This window comes from Pristis pectinata, chromosome 10 (genome assembly GCF_009764475.1).
Source record: "Pristis pectinata isolate sPriPec2 chromosome 10, sPriPec2.1.pri, whole genome shotgun sequence".
NCBI classification, from domain to species: domain Eukaryota; kingdom Metazoa; phylum Chordata; class Chondrichthyes; order Rhinopristiformes; family Pristidae; genus Pristis; species Pristis pectinata.
Genome location: NC_067414.1, coordinates 65701190 through 65722765, shown reverse-complemented (window position 1 = coordinate 65722765; position 21576 = coordinate 65701190). Strand labels below are relative to the sequence as shown.

Here is a 21576-nt window from a genome sequence, read left to right as displayed (position 1 = left end):
TGCGTCAGAACAATTTCATGCTTAATGTCTAAATTCAGCTGTTGAGATCAATGCCTAAGAAAGTCATTCCCGTTTGGCAGTACCAGACAATTTATCTGTGCATTGTACACTGCCAATGAAAATTATTCCATTGAATTGAATGGAACTCTGTATCTATATATTGCATTTGGTGAAACAACCAGGAATGAATTTCTAGGCAAAAGTACTTTTCCAAATGGATGAAGAGTAAAATTAGAAGGTAAATAGATTCTTAACATCTTGAAAAGTATTAGTAGAGGTCAGCGAGCAGGTTGCTCATGTCTCTTCTTGAGCGCAGGTTTGCCCATCAAGACCTGAAGAGGGAGAAAATAGGGAGAGAAAAGCAAGTGGATGACAAAACTTCCCCGAGATTCAAGAAAGTTCATCTCTCAGATCTGTGCTTTTTCAGGCATTAATCAAATATTGAATATTTTAACTTGAGTAAAACAGTGTATAGTTGTAACAATTTCTGTTCCTCATTAATGTGCCTATCACATGCTTTCTGAATTAGAGGTCACAAATTAATCGCTGTAAATAAATCACACTCCATTAAAGTGAATTGGTAGTCCTTTGGAGCTGGGATTTTATTTAGCACAGAACTCCCATAAGGCAGGCAATGACATAACAGAAATGTTCCGAGAACTTACTGTGCTTCAGTGTGAACAAAATCAGAAAACTGAAAGAGTTACTACCACAGAGATGCCCTCCCCAACACAACCACCAACCAATTAGGTTTTAGTTTTACATCCAAATGAAATTTAAAGGGACTTTGCCAAATACATAAAAAAACTACACTGGAGGAAAAAAAATTAAGAGCCTTGAATGGCACCTCAATCTATGATCAATGTTTTCCAGAAATGAAAGAATATGGGTTCAAGAAGAGAGAAGCAAGTGGGAGAGGAAAATAAATCCAGGTATGAGCCCCTGGCCAAGTGCTGGAGCAACCCAGCACTTAAAGCTTGGTTTGCTGATTGCTGACATGAGGTAGAACAATTGACTTCGGGGAGAGATTGGTTGTTTGTGCTTCTTCACATCAGCCTGTGCTTCCCACAGACAGAGAGAAGCCGAGCATGGTGACCTGCCTCCAAGAATGCTGTGATCATGGCTGTTCATTATCATCACAAGTATGTCAGCCATATGGTGGGAGATGTGGCTACAAGCTTCCTGACTTCCGTTGCCAGGGTTCTGCCTCCATCCCTCTGCTGACACGATTCAGGGGAGGCCATTTTCCTCACTCACAGTGGGCAAATCAGGGCTCCCAGAATGAGCTGTTAACATCCTGGCAAGTGCTGTTACTTCTCTTTACCATTTGAAATGCTACTGAGAGCACAGTATACTGCAGTTGAGGCACTTCAGAGGATAAGTATATATAAATTGTTCATGTCAATAGGTTTACTCTCTCAGCCCTTTGGTAGAAAATCTTTTACACTGCCTTGTCCAAGTGTGCAAGTTATAATCACTTCAAAGTCCACAGGGAACGTGAAGCAGGTCAGGTTACACAAGAGGTGTTCGAAGGTACTCCTGGGTAGCCACTCTCACCTTTACCCAAAGACTCAAATCTTCAAAGAAGTGATTATAACTTGCACACTTGCTGAGCATGGCTTTTCAATACACTTGGTGCTAATATACATAATTGTACCACATTTACATTTCTGGGTCCATGAGGATGAACTTGCCGTTTGAAAGTATCCACACCTCATTTGCTGAATCCCTATGTGGCCAGGGTATTGGCTACGCAACCTGTTCGCCTGTGTGGAACAAAATAAATGGCTGAGAAAACCCTCAAAGAGGTATCAAAATCCTTGCTCCAGCTTTGCTGCCTTTCAAAGCTATCATCCATCAATGCTTCTGAATACCCCTGATGTTCAGAAGCATTCAAAAAGAATTAACAATGAAATAAAAAATGATTCAATGAGATCACCTCTCGTTCTTCTAAATTCCTATGAATAAAGTATTTTCCCCATAAATCAACCCCTTTGTTCCAGGAATCAACTTTGTGAACATTCTCTGAACTGCCCCCAATATCCAAGGATGTGGAACACAAGAAGTTCATATGTAGGTACAGCAAGCAATTGGGAATTTTATTGCAAGATGTATGGAGTATAAAAGTAGGGAAACTCTGATGCAACTTTACGGGCCACTGCAGAGACTACACCTGGAGTACCACAAAGTTTTGGTTGCCACACTCAAGGAATAATGTACTTGCATTATAGGGAGTGCAGAGGAGGTTTACTCAGTTTATTCCTCAGATGATGGACTTTGACGTACAAGAAAGGTTGAGTAGCTTGGGCACATGCTCACTGGAGTTTGGAAGGTGATGTTATTGAAACATACAAGATTCTGAGGAGGATTAATCAATAGCTTGATATATCTGCATCCCTTTGCAGACTCTGTGTCCTGAACCTGTTTTCTCACCTATTTTTTGTATCAGCAGCAAATCTGGCTACAGTGCACTTGGTCCCTTCAACTGTGTTATCAAGATAGATTCTAAATAGTTGAAGCCTTGGCAATAATTCCCATGGCACGCTACCAATTAAAGCTTGCTAACTGAAAGTGAAGTCAATAGGTACTTGCTAAATGGGATATGGATAATATCATCCAGCAAGTTCCTCTTTATAAATCCAGAAAAATTAAGTGGGGTAGAGTTGCATAACACCAAATGTGATTGTATTTATCCTGGTTCTCAGTTTTCTCATAATTAGCCAATCTTCTATTACCTTGTATAGTATCCTCTCAAGTAGCATTACAGCAAATGCCATTTGGTAATCCAAATAGACCACATCAACTGGCTCCCCTTTATTCATCCTGTTCATAAGATTCTCAAAGGACTAACTCACTCTCAAACACATGTCGACTTTGCTTGGTGTTATTATGTTTTCCACAATATCCTGCTGTTATTTCCTTAAAAAAGGCTTCCAGCATTTTCTCAAAGACAGGTGCCAGACTAACTGGCCGATAGTTTGCTGCTTTCTTTCTCCAAACTCCCTCTACACACACACACAATTTCTTGAATAGGGGTGTTAAACTTGTTGTTTTCCAATCTGTGGGGACTCTTCCAGAATCCAGGGAATTTTAGAAGATCACATGCAATGCCTCCAACACTTCAGACACATCCCCCCCCCCCCCCCCCCTCATATCCATGCCAACAGTCCCAGGGGACTTGTCAACCTTTAATTCCATTAGTTTACCTCGGACTTTTTCCTCTAGTGTTTGCAATAGTTTTAAGTTAATCCCTCCTTTTGTCTACTGGTTTTTTTCCCACTATTATTGAAATACTTGTAGTGTCTTCTACCATGTAGGCAGATACAAACTATTTGGTCAAAGACTCTGCCATTTCCTCATTTCCCAGTCTCATCCACTGAGGGATGAATATTTACTCTGACTAGTCTCTTACTTTTGGCAAATGTCAACATTGCTCCGAGATGCTCAGCCTGGATCTTTACTCATGCAGTAAAAAAAAATGTACATTCTCCATACAAGCATCTGCGTAATATAACTCACAACCTTGCAGTCTGAGAAGCCATAGTCTTTTTACCCCTTCCCTTTTAAAATGGAGAAGAACTTCTCTGTGGAGGGACATTAGTCATTAAAGGGTAACAGAGCAAGTTGAGGCATAGGCATAGAATACAAAAGCAAGATAATAATATACCTGAAGACCTCCGTTTAAACAATGCACTTGTAGAAGACCTTAGTTTGAATAACTATTATAAGAGGAAAATAAAAACAATGAAGAATAACCAGATTATACTGATTCAGCTATTACCAGGGTTGGAGGTATGAAAGCCAATATGTTCTGAAGTTAGAATTACTGTCAACAGGAAAGTTGAAGGTAACCCATGAAGAATCATTTTGAAGGGATTATGCAAGGGTAGGCAGAGATAGCTTATTACCGTTAGTCAACAATGGAATGTGCAAATTTATGACAATCACATAAAGAAAGAATATGTATACAGGGGATGGTCAGAATGTGGAATTTACTGTCACAAATTGTTCTAGTAGTAGCAGAGACCAAAACTACTTTTAGAAGGGAGTTAGTCGCTCAATGAAAAAGATTAACATTGTAAGGTATGGGAGAGATGCAGCAGGGTGTTATTAGATCATTTTCCACATGGAGAAGAACACTGGTTGACTGTTTGTGATTTTACATTTTATTATTTAATGCAGATATATAATTTATCCTTTTATAGCCTAGTGACCTTCTTGAAACACAGCATTAAAAGTCTGCAGCTAGGATTTCTAGAAGCATCTATTTCTGAAATTTCATAAATGCTTCAGGCCAGCAGCAAGACCCATGCTCGAGAAGAAATGAATATAGTCAATATAAAAATCAAATTGCTTGGATGTTATGCTTTATTGAGCAAGGAACAGAAGTGCTAGAGGAAAAGGCAATGCTATGAATGTCCTCATTTTTGGTCTGGGAAGAACACATCCAACCCAAGTGTCCAAAAGCAGAGGTCTACTTTGAAGCTGAATGCAACCTGCCAAATTATGAGGATCTGGAAAGAGAAAGGATTCAAAGGTTTGGGAACAACCACAGAGGAAAAATGTAATTCACTAGGATCTTAGCAACCATACTCCCAAGGCAATCACTAAAGATCTCCAGTCCCTTTGGTTTGGAGCATTTTCAGGACCTCATACACTATATTGCTCCGTATGTAATATGCAGATAAATAGGAATGCGCCACACTATATAATGTTAGCTGGGATTTTCTACTAAGTAGTTTCCATTAAAATGAATGGGGTGGGGGAGAAATTACAAGCTGGTGAAAACACAAGTTCAAAACCCTAGCCTTTTCATTGAAATCCTACTCAGATCTATATAACCAGCTACAATGTTTCAGCTGACAATAGTAAGCACCTATTAACCTTTGCCGAAGTGAATATACAGGTTATAAGTGCTATATTATGGAAAATTTCACATACAAGTTTAAGAACAGTAATAATTATTTTACTTTACATAAAGTCAATACCACACCTGCATAAACTAATATAGAAATTCAAGCACTTCAACGTATACATAATAATGTTTCTCCTGGGGAATTTACATGCCATTGAGGTAGTACTGTTAGCTCAGGAAGCAAGTTAGAGATGGCCATACAAAGTTATAGATCTTAACAATGCTTGCAATGGAATAGAGACCCAATGGCACATCTTGGAACAGCACTGTTGCACATTCTAATTGTAATAGTTTTGTAGATTCAATCATAGAAATCTTTCTCAACCTTTCACAGATACTTGATTTTTTTCTCTCTGCAGTAATCTTTATTTAAATTTTTAAAAGCACAAGTCCTAAATTTAGTCCATGAGATATTAACATCTGAACACAATGCACTCATCTGAATTTCTTCAATTTATTTTAAATGGTGTCATGCTTCAACTAAAAAAGCTGAAGGAGAAATTTGAGAGCAATGTGTGAAATGTTCATGCCCTAGCACATTATGGGTATAATTTCAGTGGTATGATTTATAGAATTGCTAAAACTGGATCTTGAAGCAAGAAGTGCAAGCAATGCAGCAGTTCCATTAGTAAATATATCATGTGGGTACATTTAATAACACAAGAAAGTACCAAATATGTGAAGCACATTTGCTCTTCAAGCCAAGCACACCCTAAATTCCGTTTAGATGGGTGGAAATATTATTGGCTATAACAAATAGAATGTGCCTGAAAATCAGTATCTTTCCAAAAACAAAAGGATAAGGATTTAAGAAAATGAGATTTAAAACAAATTATTTTGTTGCAGCACATTTTGACTCTTCAGTAGTTTTTGCATGTTTCCTTCTAATCTTCATTCTTTCTGGTAAAATTGTTAATTGTACTATCATCAATTAATCAATCTCTTGTGGGATAACGAGACTGCATGAGAAAACAATCGATTTTCACTAAGACATCACAGTTGTTTTTAATTGAACTTGAATTTTCAATGGAACTTTATGACTTAAGGTCCAACTTCCTTTCCAATTAAGCTTGGTGCAGAGTTATTTAGTTTTGAAGTTAGTTAATTAAATTACTTTTCTTTCTGTTTTAATTCTGCTCCAACCCCCTCCCCATATTTCTTGAAACCTCCTCACGTATGGGCACATAGAGGGCCTGGACCAGCATCTCACTCAAATGGGAACTTTTAATGAGTGAACTTGTTCAATTCATACTCCTCCAATGCCTCTTTGTATCCATCCTCAGTACTAACCATTCCAGTGTATTCACTTCACAATTATCACTCTTGTTTGTAATCTCTCTGAATTTGCTCCAATCAGACTTTGTTATCATTTCTTACCTTACTTTTTTGAACATATCCTTTAATTTTCTAACACCGAGTTTTTCCATTCCTTGCTTCCAGTTCCCTACCATTCAGAACCATACTACTGCCTTCAAATTCACTACCCAATTCCTTCCACCTTTTTGCTTTGAAAATTCTTACCAACAACCTTCTCTAACCTAGCATAACTCTTTCATTTTTTCCCCTCTTTTCCATGCTTGATGTTGACTATATTGATTTCCTGCTTTTTGTAATAAGCAGGACTCTCCTTCTGGACTGATACATGAATACAATGGGGGACTTCAATTATATGGAATCTAAAGTAATTGCAGCTGCTCTCCTGAGGACTGATAAGGTATTGAGGAGATTGTATTAGGGGCCTGCAAAATTAATAAAGTTTTAATAATGTTAATAAAATTTTAATAATGTAAATAAAGTGAAACTCTCCACTGGCAGAAGATTCAGTAACCAGAGATTTAATATAATTAGCAAACAGGGAAAGATTTAAAGAGGACCTGAGAGGCAAGTTTTTCCACACAGAGGGTGGTGGGTAAATGGAATGAACTGCCAGAGGAAGTGGTAGAGGCGGGTACAATTGCAATACTCAAGGACATTTGGATAAGTTTGTGGATAAGAAAGGTTAAGAGGGATATGGGCCAAATGCAGACAAATAGGACAATCTCAGGAAGGCACTTTGCTCGGCGTGGATGTGTTTTGCTAAAGAACCTGTTTTCAGAAGAATGTATCAGAGGAATTTTTATTTTTATGCAACAAGTTTTTTGATGAGAAATTTATTTTCAGAAAGAGTGGTGGAAGCAAAGTCAATGCCAACTTTCACAAAGAAATTCATAAGTGCTTAAATGGAGGAATTTAGCAGGTACATGAAGGGCAGGAGAATAAAATTGATAGCTCCACCAAAGAGCTGGCACATGCATGATAGGATGCATGGCCGTTTTCAGTTGTTACTCAAACATCTGAGATGCTTCAGTTGAGCCTGTCCCATATAAGTGGACTTTGCAAGTGTCATTAGGTAATGTTTGAGAAGGATCCTTGGTTTAAATTTTTCCATGATCTAGACCAATGGTGGCTCACAGGCAAAAGGCAACTTTTTAGCACCACTCCTTTACTAATTAGTTATTTTCAAAAGGCATTTGATTGGAAAGCACACACAATGTTGTAACATAAGAGTTTATGGGCCTCAGGACAAGCATATTAACATGATTGGTTAATGGGCAGAAAACAGAATATGAATAAATGGATTGTTTTCAGGTTGGATAAAATGTTATTACCAGAATGCCATAGGGATCAGTTCTGCATGCACACACAAGTTACACTAATGACTTGAATCAAGTAAACAGTGTAATATATCCAAGCTTACTGATATACAAAGCAAAATGGGAATGAGCTGTGAGGAGGATACAAAGTAACTGCAAAGGAGTACAGACAAATTAAGTGAATAGACAGGTGAAATATTATGCGGGGACATGTTAGTTTGGCACTTTGATAGGAGGATTAGAAAAGCAAAATATTTTTAAAATGGAGAGATGTTAGAAAATGTCAGTATTTAAAAGGAGCTTGATACGCTGGTTCATGAGGTGTAGAAAGACAAAATGCTATACAGCAAGCAATTAAGAAGATACATTGTATATTGGCCTATATTGCAAAGGGATTGGAGGTTAAAAGGACACGTTGCTAAATTTGTACAGGGAACTGATAAAATCTTATTCAGAAGTCTATGTGCAGTTTTGGCCTCCAAACTAAAGAATATGCAACTATCTGGTAGTCAACATGCTGGATATTCACAGAATGGAGGGTTATCCTATGATGAGAAATTGAGTAAAACTGGCTCATAATAGTGGAGTTTAGAAGAGAGATATGATCTCTTGTCCACAAGCTAGAGAGTATGGAACTAAGGGACAGAAAATTAGGATAAGTGTCCAGTTGTTTATGACTGAAAAGAGGAGACATTTCATTATTAAGAGGGTTATAAACCTCAGTAGACTATTAATACTCGGTCACTGTATACCAACAGGATGAGATCAGTAAAATATTGTCCCAAGAGGATGATATTGGAATTGGATGGGAAAGTAAGCTTGAAGCAAACAGGGTAAACCATGACTTCACTGAATGGTGGAGCAGGCTAGAGGAACCATGGAACTGTTTTGACAGTTGGCCAAAGCCCATGTAATGGCACTGCATTTGCTGGTGAACAGGTCAGCTTGGGAGAACACTGATGCCCAAGGTTCTCCTCCTTTGGACTACTTCATTCTGCTTTTGTGGGGTCTGAGTTGGCTGACAAAGAACCACAGACCCTTGCACAGATGGGGCAGGTGGCACCTAATGAGGCAGGCAGGTGAGTGGTTCGTGATGTGGTCTGCTCTTCAGCTGCCTACAGTTCATCTTCATTTTATATTTACTTCATGATATGAATTAATTGGTCTACAACAAAGCCAATCTCAGTAAAGGCCACTGTCAAACATGGCTGTGTCATTACCCAAACACTTTTCTCAATCTTCCTTGCTGCAATGTTGCAACAAACCTCCCGCTGGAGTGGAGATAGTCTTCAGAATTGGTGGGACACTGCTCAACCAATGACAACTACACTCTAGGAACAAGATTGCCATTAATTTCAGCCATACCATCCAAAGAAAATGTGGCTATTTTCACTGATAATGGTAATTATGGGCAATTTAGCATTGATTGCAAAATCCCTGCAGTATGTTTTTTTACTTAGTGTGCCATTCTTTGACCTTTGGTAACAGATTTATCTGAAACATTCTGTACTCCTATTCCAACAAGGTAGCATAGCAAGACAGCTGGTAGAGCAAGTGCCTCACAGCTACAGTGACCCAAGTTCAATCCTGATCTCATCTGCCGTCTGTGACTGCATGGGTTCCCATGAGTGCTGTGGTTTAATCCCACATTTGAGAAATGTGCAATTTTGGTCAGTTAATTGGCCACTGTAAATTGCCCTTAGTGTGTAGTTGAGTGGTAGAATCTGGTGGGAACTGATGGGAATGTAGGGAGAATAAAAGGAGGGGTGGTTAATATAGATGGGTGCTTGGTGGTCTATGCAGACTTGATGGGATGAAAAGCCTGTTTCCATACTTTGTAACTAACTTATATCCATGTACTCATCACATCAATATCCTTCTGGTTAGCAATGATTTGCTCCTCAACCTCTATTGAAGTATTAATACTATTTCTCTAAATCTTGTTTAAATAAAATCAAATGACTACTTTGTTTGCATCCCTTAACTATGAGTTGACCATTAGCCATCCCTCTTAAAATAAAGATGCTCTCTGTTAAAATCAACTTAATACACACTAATAGAAATTTAAGTGGTCTTTTTTTCCGATTTCTAATTAACAAATCAGATAACACCACTTTTGTACACTCAGCTTTGAGCAAACCTATTATACAGGCAAACACATGGATACATTTGGGTTGGTGGTGTGGAATCGATGGAGAAAAATCCTACAATATATTATGTAAACTAACTGATTTGAAAGTGTCATAAGTGAGTGACAATAAGATTTTGTAGACTGGAAATGATTGCAGACATAACAGCAGAAGTTTATTTTCTTCTAAAACTTGGTGAAATGGGATTTTAAAAGGGAAAATTGTGTCTTTGGTTGCTAGAGCCAAACAAATGTGAGAAAATCAGCCACCAGATGTACTCACTCTCCCCACATCCAGTTCCAATAAATTCAAAACATTAAAGGAAAATAATGAAAAATTACATTTCATTGCAAACATGAACAAAGATTAAACCAAGCAATGGAGTACAACTGACACAGTCTTAAAACAGAGTTAAAGGAAATTTATCAATTTTGCTTCAAGAGGCAGATCAGTCCTCAAGTTATATTGTCAAAGCTTTAATGTTGCTGTTTATAAGGTAAAATGTTGTAAGCCACGTAGTAATTATCATTTCTTCAGAAAGAGATCATGTGATCTCATTGCAATGCTAAGTACATAGCTCGTTTCATCCATCCTCTGAAAATGTGCAACTATTGATACTAAATCTCTCTTTTGAAGCAGATTCAATCAGCCTAGTGGTCTTTTGTAAATCAACAATTTCTTTTTAATTGTTTACTTAATCTTTTAGCACTGGTGACCCTGTACAACAATGGTAATTTTTCTATTATGTAATAAAATCTTTGTCTATTATTTGTTATCTAGAGAATGAAGGATTTTATTTATATTGAGAAAAGTAATGTGCTTATTGTAATGAGAAATGCCACTGATAAGAATTAATATTTCTTCAATTTTTGCTGCCTCTTCCAAATCAAACACTTCCAGGTTGATAAGAGTGGGGTCAGATGAAGGGTAAATTTTCTTCATGGTGGTTTACTGATGATGCTCAATCTCAACCTCAGAAGTAAGACCTACATTGCATTGAGGGTAAATCCAATTTACTATTTTCTTACCTTGTGGTCTTCCTATTGATTTTATTAATGTTAAAGCACCCTTACTTTCTGCACTTTAAAACTACAGATGTTTTAGCAGTATTGCTTTTCTCCAGGTAATTACTAACAATTATTTTAGTGAAGTCCAACCAATTTATGCATATGTGAAATATTGTCAATCCCACACGCCAGAGATGAGAATGGTACCCACTTGGTCAACTAGCCAACTCCCGAACACTCTCTACCCAGTGAAAATCCAAACCTATCATTCAGACTAAATGTGAAGGCCTAAAACGCAAGCTATAGAATTGAAACTCAATAGTACAGGATACATACTTATTTCTTGACCAAAACTTTGCCTCACTTCCTATGAAACCTACCCGAATAAACACCCAAACAAATCACTTTTACAAATAATCTCTATAATCCAATTTTGTTTTCTCACTGTAATACAACTTTGATAAACAGTTTCAATCCCTTTTCTTTTATATTCTGCAGTTATCAATTGACAGATTTGGTGTCCAATATTCTCAAGAAAATTACTTCTGGATGAAACCTAGTACATCTGCAAATTAATCCTGACTCACTGGGGAATGAAATAAGGCTTCTACAGATCATTAAAGTACCACACCTAAATCTAGCCAATGGGTGTGAAATACAACTTTTATATGCAGTTTTGTAGATTTACTATGTAATTATTACTACAGCAGTTTGATTTTCCATCTCATTTATGTAGAGCTATACTTAAAGAAACATTGGCAACATATTTAAGAACACTAAACATATTATTACATGCCTTTTCAAAATGGACAATATTTTCCAATGTGGGTTGGGGCACTGTGGTGCATTGTAGAGACAACAAATACCACTGATCAGTTATGAGAATGACTGATCAAGATGTGTGTCAGGTCAGGCCGGTGGTGGATTAGGGATGGAATGATCCTAGAACTTTAGTAGAATGTGTTTTATCTCATCCTTGATTCAAGGGTTCTGACCATAAGGAGATGGACTGATACTGACCACCAAGATTTGGTGGTTTGATGAGAGGGTGGGGAGAAGCACCCTCGCTTACTCTAGCCAATGTACATAATTGGTAAAGCATTTACTCTCTGTTGACCCCTTCTCCCTTTTCTCCTTAGTTTCTCACAGTCTGGGAAACCATCTTCCTACTGTGAAAACATGGTATGTTAGAGGTGTCTAGACTGATTAGACCATAGTAAATGTGGAACTTAGATTTAAGTAATTAAATTTTTTAAAAATCTGGAATAATAAACTAGTCTCAGTAGCAAAAACCATGAAACTATCAGATTGTTATAAAAACCCATCTGATTCACCAACATCCTTTGAGGAAGGAAATCAGCTGTCCTTGCCTGGTATGGTCCATATGAGACTCCAGATTGCCCACTGTGGTTGAGCTGTAACTACCAACTCAGGTTAGGGGCAATTAGGAGTCAACAATAAATGCTGGCACTACCAGTGACATTCATGTTCCGTGGATTAGTAATGAAAGATGTTGCTACCAACCTTATAGTGTAAAAATTATGTACATGTAGGAACAGATGACAGAATGCAAACAATACCCAAATGCAAGAGTGTGCTTGTGCACTGTGACCTATTGGCTGTTGAGTATCAGTGGTTCCACGTATCTCCTCTAGCAGCTCTGATATTTTGGCTGTTCCAGCAGCAGACCTGAACTGTCATTTTTGCCATTGTCATTGCCTCCACCAACAAGGTCGATGACATAATAGAATTTTCAACCTCCACATTTCAGAAATGTGGCCTTTCAACAACTTGGGAAATTGCCCTTAAAAAAGCATTCTATATTTTGGCAGTCTGTGATTGTGAATTTAATTGCAGACTTACAGTATCAGACAGAGGATCACACTGACTGGACAAGAGTAGCAAGTAGTGAATTTAAACGAGAAAGCTGAGCAATTCATAGATAAGTATTTACCTGCAAAAGCTGTTATTAAAAGGGTGATAAGATCATTAAAAAATCTGTCAGACATGTCATGAAACAAAAGCAGAGTAATCCATGTACAATTAAAAATTGATCAAACATTTAAAATGCGTTTAGTCTGAACAGTGAGGCACTGAATTTCCTTGAGGGTCACCTTAATTCCAGCAGATCTCATCCGATACCTGATTTTGAGGGCAGCTTTTTAAAGAGATGGATCCTCCTCCCACTCCTTACAGAGCAAATTACATAATGAGGCAATCCCAAGATCAGGGAACTTCAGACTCGCAGGTGCCACCTTTCTTGTGCAGTTCAAATTGGCATAAGATTGGAAGTTGTTATGCCAAGACTGGTCAGGCTGACAAAATGGCAGATACAGGCTGACCATTGGAGTATCTTGGCCCTCCAGACTTTTCTTTTGGGGATTGAACTCCTTATAAAGGGTGCTGGGTCATTTCATGCAGTCTAGGGACAGAGGCTGAGCAATACTTCTCACCCTGCAAAGGCACCGGGTGACATATTTTCCGACTCCACGGTGTGGGCAGATGCCGGAGCTGTGGCCATACTGGTGCTGCCCTTGAAAATCAACTGTCCTCTCTCTGGCTTCACAATTTTCAGGATTAAAGTTCATAGGTTTACAACATCTGGACACATAAATGTGCACTATTTTAAGCAGTGTTTTTTTTTCACTCACTTGGTTTACAGCTTAAGCCTTAAGGTATTTAATAAAATGTGAAGTTAAATGATAATTAAACATGCTCTAATCACCTTTTTATTTCCACTCTTAAATAAACAGTGCATAATTGTATATGTTGATAGCAAACTGACATAACTGTAAAAATGTCAAAGATGAACTGGGCGATTAGATTACAAATGGTGCAATATTCAACATCACAGACTTGGACTCTGTTTTGTATGGCAGGATGTTCAGGTAGGGTCAGATGACATGGGGATGGTTATGCTCCAATCTGGGCAAGCAACTAAAGGAGAATAATTTTTTTAAGTTTCAACAAAACAGAATTGAAAGCAAAATAGGTTATGCTTAAATTAGTTTTCTAATGGGAGCTGCTAATGTAAAGATTGATCCAATTCAAGCTTGATTCTTCAGCTCTAAGTGTTGCTGAGCCAAGGAAATAATTCTTATCTTCAGCTGAGCTAACATTTTCCTGAAGAAACAAACTCAAATCTGTCAAATGCTTGGTGATATAATCTGGGATTCTCAGATGCTACGTTTGTGAAGGTCATCCATTTACTGCAGCACCAGTTACATTTGAAGTTTGTTTCAAAATCCATTCGTTACTCCTTACAGGTTATGTTCCAAAGACCTTCATCATTATAAAAAAAACATACTGTGTAGGTTGAACTCAGTTGCATTTTCAATGGGAGACTGCCAAATGTCTGTACAATAATTTCATTTAATGAATTGTAACATTAGGATTGCTCATCTTTGACGAACTGTAATCTGTTCCAAAGATTAAACAAGGGCCTTAATTTATTTCTGTTAGACCTGTTTTGGCATACAGCACCAATGTTTTGACATGCAAAAAAAATTACTATTTTACCACAACCACATAATTCAACTGTAGCTGCTGCAGCATCATGGAATTTTGTACGTTAAACAACATTGAACTTTCTCAGGAATAAAGCTCGAGTCCAATTTCTAAATGTTCTGAAGCAGGATTTCAGTTATAAAGTATCTGTAAAGCACATAAAGCCACATTTTAAAAGTTCCACTGGAACGCTTGAGAACTTTAAAATTGTATGCCAATTTTAAAAACCAATGCTGCAGACTGGCTTCTGTAAAATCATGCAATGGTTCCGTTTAACATATTAAGCATTTTAACTTGCTTTGTAATCTCTCTTTGAGTTTATGTAGAATAACTAGTTAAATTAAGCAATAAATTTGCACCTGTGTAATTTGACATGTGTTGAGATTGCTGATGCATTCAGGTATGATTGTAAAGATAATAACTGACCCTAATAGTTTAAAGTTATACAGTAAAGAAACATGCCCTTTGGCCCAACTTGTCCAGTTTATTGATTGCAAAGAGATCTCAATAATTTGTGTTGCGATTCTAATTGCTAGATCTTAATATTTAATCCAAAATCCCATTTTACCTGCTGATGGCAAATTCTATTTGAAGTGTTACGTGAAATTAAATTACTCTCTTCAGTGACGACCATTCTCTAGAGAGTTCCATAAGCAAGTCAAGGAAATATACCAATTCTCCCACGTTCAGCAAGAGTCTAATTTGAGTTATTGTTCTCTACTAAACAATGAGATGAATTGTTTAGTAGAGAACAATAACTAATCCTATTAGTGCTAACCATAAAAATGACCAAATTATCACTAACCCTTAACTGGTCTGTTCTTTATTTAACTCAAAATCACTCAATATGTCTGATTGACTCTTAAATGCCAAATTGGCTGATCCTATCCCAATCTATGATATTCAGTGGGTTGAGGAGTGGAAACTCATGGGGTTAACAGAAACAGAGCAATAAAAGAACTTGGACCAAAACTTATTCCAGCTTCTATATTCCGTTGACCCTTGTCCTCCTCAAGTTAGCACATGAAGGGCATTTCCCCTGACTTTCTGTCCAATTTACAGGAGACCCCCACCAAATAACTTCATCACTAGCAAGTTCTGAATTAGTTGGTCACCATTTCATAGCTGTTGTAGAACTCTGCTGTGCATAAATTGGTTGCTGCATTTTTTTCTAGAAAGTCGCTACATGCAAAAGTAACAGCAAAAATACCTGTGATATCATAACATTTAATGATTCCTACCTTCCAATCCATTAAATACCTTTCCTTTTTATCTCCTCTCCCCTACATCACAAAACTTACTATATCTCTAACTTTTCACACCACTGATGAAAGGTACTTGCCCTAAAATGTCAACTAGGTTTTCTTGCAATGGATGTTACCTGAACTGCTGAGAACTTCTAAAGTTTTCTTTTTTTACTTATTTGAGGCTTCTTGAGGATGTACTACATAAATTGCTAGTTCATTTTTTTATGGCTTCCATATTTTTCTTTTCTCATAAAGTCTCATCTCGTACTAGTTCGAATAAAGTGTTCAGACTATCATGATAATAAAGATCATTTTACACCGTCAAGCCTCTGCAGTTTTTTTAATCTATATAAGAACACAAGGATTAGCAGCAGGAACAGGCCTTTTAGTTCTTAAAGCCTGTTCCACTATTCATGAAGATCATGGCTGATCTTTCAATTCAGCTTCATTTTCCTCTACTATGCCCATATCCTCCATCTCTCATAATATCCATAAATCAATTTGATCTGTTTTGAATGAACTCAATGACCAAGTTTTTTTCCCCCAATCACAGCCCTCTGAGATAGAGTATTACAAGATTTACCACCATCTGAGTGAAGAAATTTCTTATCTCAATCCTAAATATTTTAACCTTTATTCTGAGATTGTGACCCCGGTTCTAGACTCTTCAGCCAAGTGAACATCTTTTTGCATCCAGCCTGTCAAGCCTTTTAGGAACTTTATAAGTTTCAATGAGATCATGTCTCATTTTTTTTTAAAACGCTAGAGAATCCATACAGAATGGAACTTTAATATTCTTCAACTAATTTTCTTCAATACAATTGGTTAGTTCCCTGCAGATAAATTATAACTGAATTACTGTTATATACTGGGTATACTTAAATAGATTGCACATGATATTAATATGAAATTATTTAAAAATTAACAGAAAATACTTTGAATTTTCTGGCATTTTATTTATTGTTAACGTATTGATTTCTGTTGCTATGTCTCAGCTGTGCTTTTACTTCAAAATTTTACTCGTTGACTTGTGCAATTTTGCCAGAATAAGTCATAATTGGCCTCTTACCACAATGTTTTGTTTCCACATGATTGTGAACTTGCAAGTTTCTTGTCAGCTCATGAACAGCCTACAAAACTACAGTGCAATAACATCACTTTCTGGTGCTACACATGTCTAAAGACAAGCACAGCATACTCCAAGTACTTTTAGGGTTCAATCGAATGCACCGGACAGAGAAATTTAAAAGACTGATTTGGACCAACATGAGAAGAGATTATTTTTTATATATACATACGCTTCTTAAAACCTCCCAATAACTGATGGAATTTTTTTAAAAAGAGAAAACAATAGATTGAGAGAATCATTAGCCTCAAACCAGCAATGAGAAAGCAAAGATGCTAAAAAAACAGTATTTCTGGAGATTATCTGCCATCTTGTTAGCTTTGAATGAATAAATATTGATAAACAAAAGTGAAACTGCAATTAAAATACAGACAGGCAAAAGTCTATTTTGCTACATGTCCATAAATTTCAGTAACAACCCAGAAATAAATGAATAGTATTTCAACAGGACAGCAGTCTCTCTTCTAAGTTTTCAAAAACATCTTAAACTCTGCTCAGGTTTGTACTGTTGATCAACATAGTTATGTTTATTTTCCTTGAAAGTGATGTTCATTACCTGCAAACTCAACATCACCACAGAACTCTGAACAAGGACTTCTTAAGTTCTTACTGGAAAAAGCAGGGGTGCTATGGGCTAGCGTGGAGATAGGAGGATTGGAGGCAGAATTGTGGAGATATTGTAGGGCATGGGGAAAAAATGGTAGGTAATCTTTTAATCTTAGCTGTTATCTTCTCATCTCCGTGATTATCTAAAAGTAGCTTGGAGACTAGAGGAGAGGTATTTGCTTCCTGAACTCAACTGTGTCTAGAATATTTATTTAGGGAAGGTGAGATATATTAGTTAAATCTTTGTCTTCAAATGTAAACAAATTAGATTGAACCTTCTAAACAGAGGAGCGAGGATTTTGATTCTTAGCCTATTTTTATGACATCTACCCAATCTGTTCTGAGGATGTGTGTTGTCAGTTGTTTAATGCACACTGGACAAATAGCCAACAAGACGAGGAATCTTGGTTGAGGTGCCAAATTATGCTGAAGTGGACTGGACCAAGGAACAAATCCATTGGCCATTCATGGCCACTATGTCATTAGTTACTAATGGCAACTCATGGTTGATAACCTGAACTGCCAGAGTGAAGTATTTTGCTGGAGCCTCAGTTCCCAGAAGGCCTGATCAGCTAAAGACACCTCACCTGCTTGAAGTTCCTCCGTGGTGTCAAGTCTGGGTTGAGCTTGGTCCATGGTGCTGACAGGGGACTCGCGTCGATCACCTCCAGAGATTTTCCAGGGCAGAGTCAAAAGACATAAATTACTCAAGAGTTATTTTGTGATGAGGCCATTAAATTGTTGTCATATGATCAATTCCACAAGTCTTACCCTGCTATGGGTGGGTGGGGAAACTGCTACACTGAAACCTGAAGTGATCCATAATAAGCCATTTCTAGTCAATGCCCAAAAACTTAGATCAATTTAGGTTTTGATGAGTAATTGTTCTGAAATTAAAAGAAAATTATCTACCAGGGGTCAAGTTCTCACTTTTCACACATGCCTTGCTATTTCCTTTATCCCAGAAAATTACTTCAGGGCAAGTAGCTGAAACTACAGAAATAAACTCAAAAACAAAAACTTAAGCTCTAGATACATTTAAATCCATATCTATCTTGGCAGAAATGTGTTTGACGGTGGGCTTTATTTGACCTTAACCAGCAGTTTCATGATGAGTCAGAAGCCATACCTCATGCCAATATGGATGCAAAAACTTTTGGAACGATGGGTGAGGGGTGGGGGGGGGGGGGGGGAGGGGAACTGAAGTGGGGCCAAGGTTAGAAATAGAGTGGAAAATGCACTTAACTTTTGTCTATCAGTGTACAAGTTTCCTGCAATTCAGTGGAGGGGCAAGAAAAATATCCTCCAGTTTCATGAAATGCATATTCCTGGCTACTTATAGGGCACTCATCTCTGTTATCCTAACTTCACTACAAACAGTCTAAATGCTGAAGTCAGTTGGCGACAAAATCAATATGTTGTCCTGCCAAAGAACATTAAATGGTGAATAGATAAATAAACAACAAACACCGTGAGCTGAAGCAAGGAAATGACATTACGGGATTGATTCTCTTGACCCAGCTGCACCAGTGCCATTGCTAGACAGAGATAGCCCATGTGCAGTGCCACTATTTCCTGTCTTAGACATTTAACCTACATCCTCTGGCTGAATCTTCCCCAATGAAATCAGTAGGAACATTAAGTACACCTATAGACTTCTTAGATCTGCACTCGTACAATGGGAGTCTGAGATGGAAGCTTTTGAAATGACACAACTTTGTCTTGATAAGGTTTTAAACTATAATTCACATGCATACTCTGGACCTTCAGGACTTTGGGGCAGGAATCTGAACGAAATACTTAGTATCATGTCTCACTGGAAATCCTGCACTGGAAAGATTGTTGTATGGGATCTTAGGAATGTAATGACTGGCTGGGAATGCCATCTCCTTACTCATTTACGTCTTATGATGAGCCAGCCCTCCAGTAATTGCTAGATCACCTCCATCCCTCAGAGAAGCTCTGAAAAAAAAAATCCCCAACAATGTAAAGGAAGCAATGACTGTTGAAATAGATTATCAGCGCACTCCCTGACCCAAATTACTGGGCACGTGTGCATTCCATTGCAGAAAAGCTCTGGTAAATGGATTCCATCAGCTTTTGTGCTTCCTCATCAACTGATTATGGTGGTCGACCCAGTTGGTACATCAAACATTTTAATTTGCTTTCAACATACTACATTGTAATTTCTTTGAGATTTTCATACAAATTCTGGAGGCAAAGGGGAAAGTAATCATGATCATTTCAATACATTTACCTGTATAAACTCAAAGATGCAGTGGAGGTAGCAGTGAAATCAGTACCTGCTCACTTCAGTGCAGTAACTCTCACAAATCCTCATACATAACTTGAGTGGAGAAAAGTTGTTTCTTTTGGCACCTAGAGCTTGACATCATACAACTGTTTACTGTACTGGATGCAGAATCTTGCTTATTTCAGAAGAACTGTATAAGAATGGTATAAATGGCTGGTATTGGCAGTTCTGATCAGAACTACTGGAGAACAGCCATTTAAGCTTTGATAAATCTCAGACTTCTTGGTACATGCAATCAAATGCAGAAGTCTGAGATTTACTGAGTGACAGATGGCATTGCATCTGTCATGACTTTCTGTCACTTGAGTCCAGATTTGCAGGGATTTCCCTGTTTCATGCTCAGATCCTCTGCCAGGTCAGCCCGGGTAGGATTCAAGTGCCCATTCATTTCAAACAAATTTGTAGGGCAAAGGTTTAGGAGGACAAAGGTCAGGTAATTGTCTTTAGAAAGTGTTATTTTGCCTTAGTTTCAAGTTATTAATCATTGGGTTTTGAGCTTTTTAATTTAATATTTCTATAAAAATATAAATTTTGTTTCTTATTATTCAGTTCAACTTTCATAGTTTGTAAATGTATATGTTTCACAAAGACGATTTATCCAAAGTCTGCACCTGGACTTGAAGGTGTGGAGATTGGTCTCCTGCAGCAAGCCCAGGTAAACGTAGGTGTGCAGGGACTGCAGGTGGCAGTTCTGGACTAGTCAAGCATGATCTGGTCCAGTAATTTGTTTGGCTTAGCAGTGGGTAATATTGCACAAATAAAGATATATAGATTATAAAATACACCATCATGTAATACACACTTCATGAGTTTGTTTTAAATATATTTAACCAATTCAAAACCAATGGATTAAGAGATTAGTTATACTAGTAGGAGAGAATACTCAAATATTTCAAGCATCTGCTGAATGTTAATATTATAAATCATAATTTATATTGTGATTTGCCCTCTGACCTAATGAAAAAGCACATGTTTTAAAAACTGAAAAACCTGACTAGTGGTTAGCGTTACGCTAATACAGCGCCAGTGACCTGGGTTCAATTCCGGCCACTGTCTGTAAGGAGTTTGTACATTCTCCCCGTGTCTGTGTGGGTTTTCCTCCGGGTGCTCCAGTTTCCTCCCACATTCCAAAGACGTACGGGTTAGGAAGTTGTGGACATGCTATGTTGGCGCCAGAAGCGTGGCGACATTTGCGGGCTGCCCCCAGAACACACTATGCAAAAGATGTATTTCATTGTGTGTTACAATGTACATGTGACTAATAAATATATCTTATCTATTTGCCGATTCCTTCTCTGAAGTTTTTCTATACACTAAAAACTAACTTGTTTATAATTATCCACACAATACACTTTTGCTACTTCACCCAACCCCAGCTATTCTTTCACACAAAATTAACACTCACCCAGCACTCTTACCCTTGATTCCAATTCCAGTGCCTAAACTCCTAACTTAACTTTCACTTCATGATTTCTAAATCCTTCAGTATTTTCTTCTCATTTCTGGCAGACTGGAGAAAGTTATAATCACTCAACCCTCTTGTTCTCTGAGTTCTGTCTTTTGTGCATCCTCCTCTCCTTCACCCTGTGATCTGTGACCATGCCCCAACAGCCAAGATTTCCTACTAAAGACCTTGTATCCCTCAGGACCTTCGATTAAATTCAATTCGCCAAGAGTGTGCTTCCTAATAGATCATTTCTTTAGCTCAGCATGCATTAATTTCTGAAGCACCTTGTGGCATGTTTCTACTTTAAAGAAGGTACATAATTTCAAGCAGATAGTTATTTTAATTCCTTGCAATTGAGAACAGCCAAAATAACTCATTTTTCAATTAGACGCAGGAAAAGCTCCCAATCAATTTAACATAAGTATTATACCCTTGATACAGTGATAGATTAACAGGGAGAAGTGAGTAACATTCTTTCAGGCCTTACCCTGTTTTGTTACATTATATAATTAAACTTGTGACAATAATTGTTGAATAGTGCATAAATAACTACTAAAAGATCATATGGCAAACAGTTATTTCAACTATAACAGAAAATAATGGAAACCACAGCATTTGAAACAAAGATGCTTTTAAAAAATCATC

The 21576-nt window shown here is 37.5% G+C and overlaps 1 protein-coding gene across 1 annotated transcript in view; it reads right to left on the bottom strand.

Annotated features, from left to right (window-relative positions):
- Window positions 1–21576, bottom strand: part of LOC127575449 (kelch-like protein 29) — a 350653-nt gene that overhangs the window by 99589 nt on the left and 229488 nt on the right.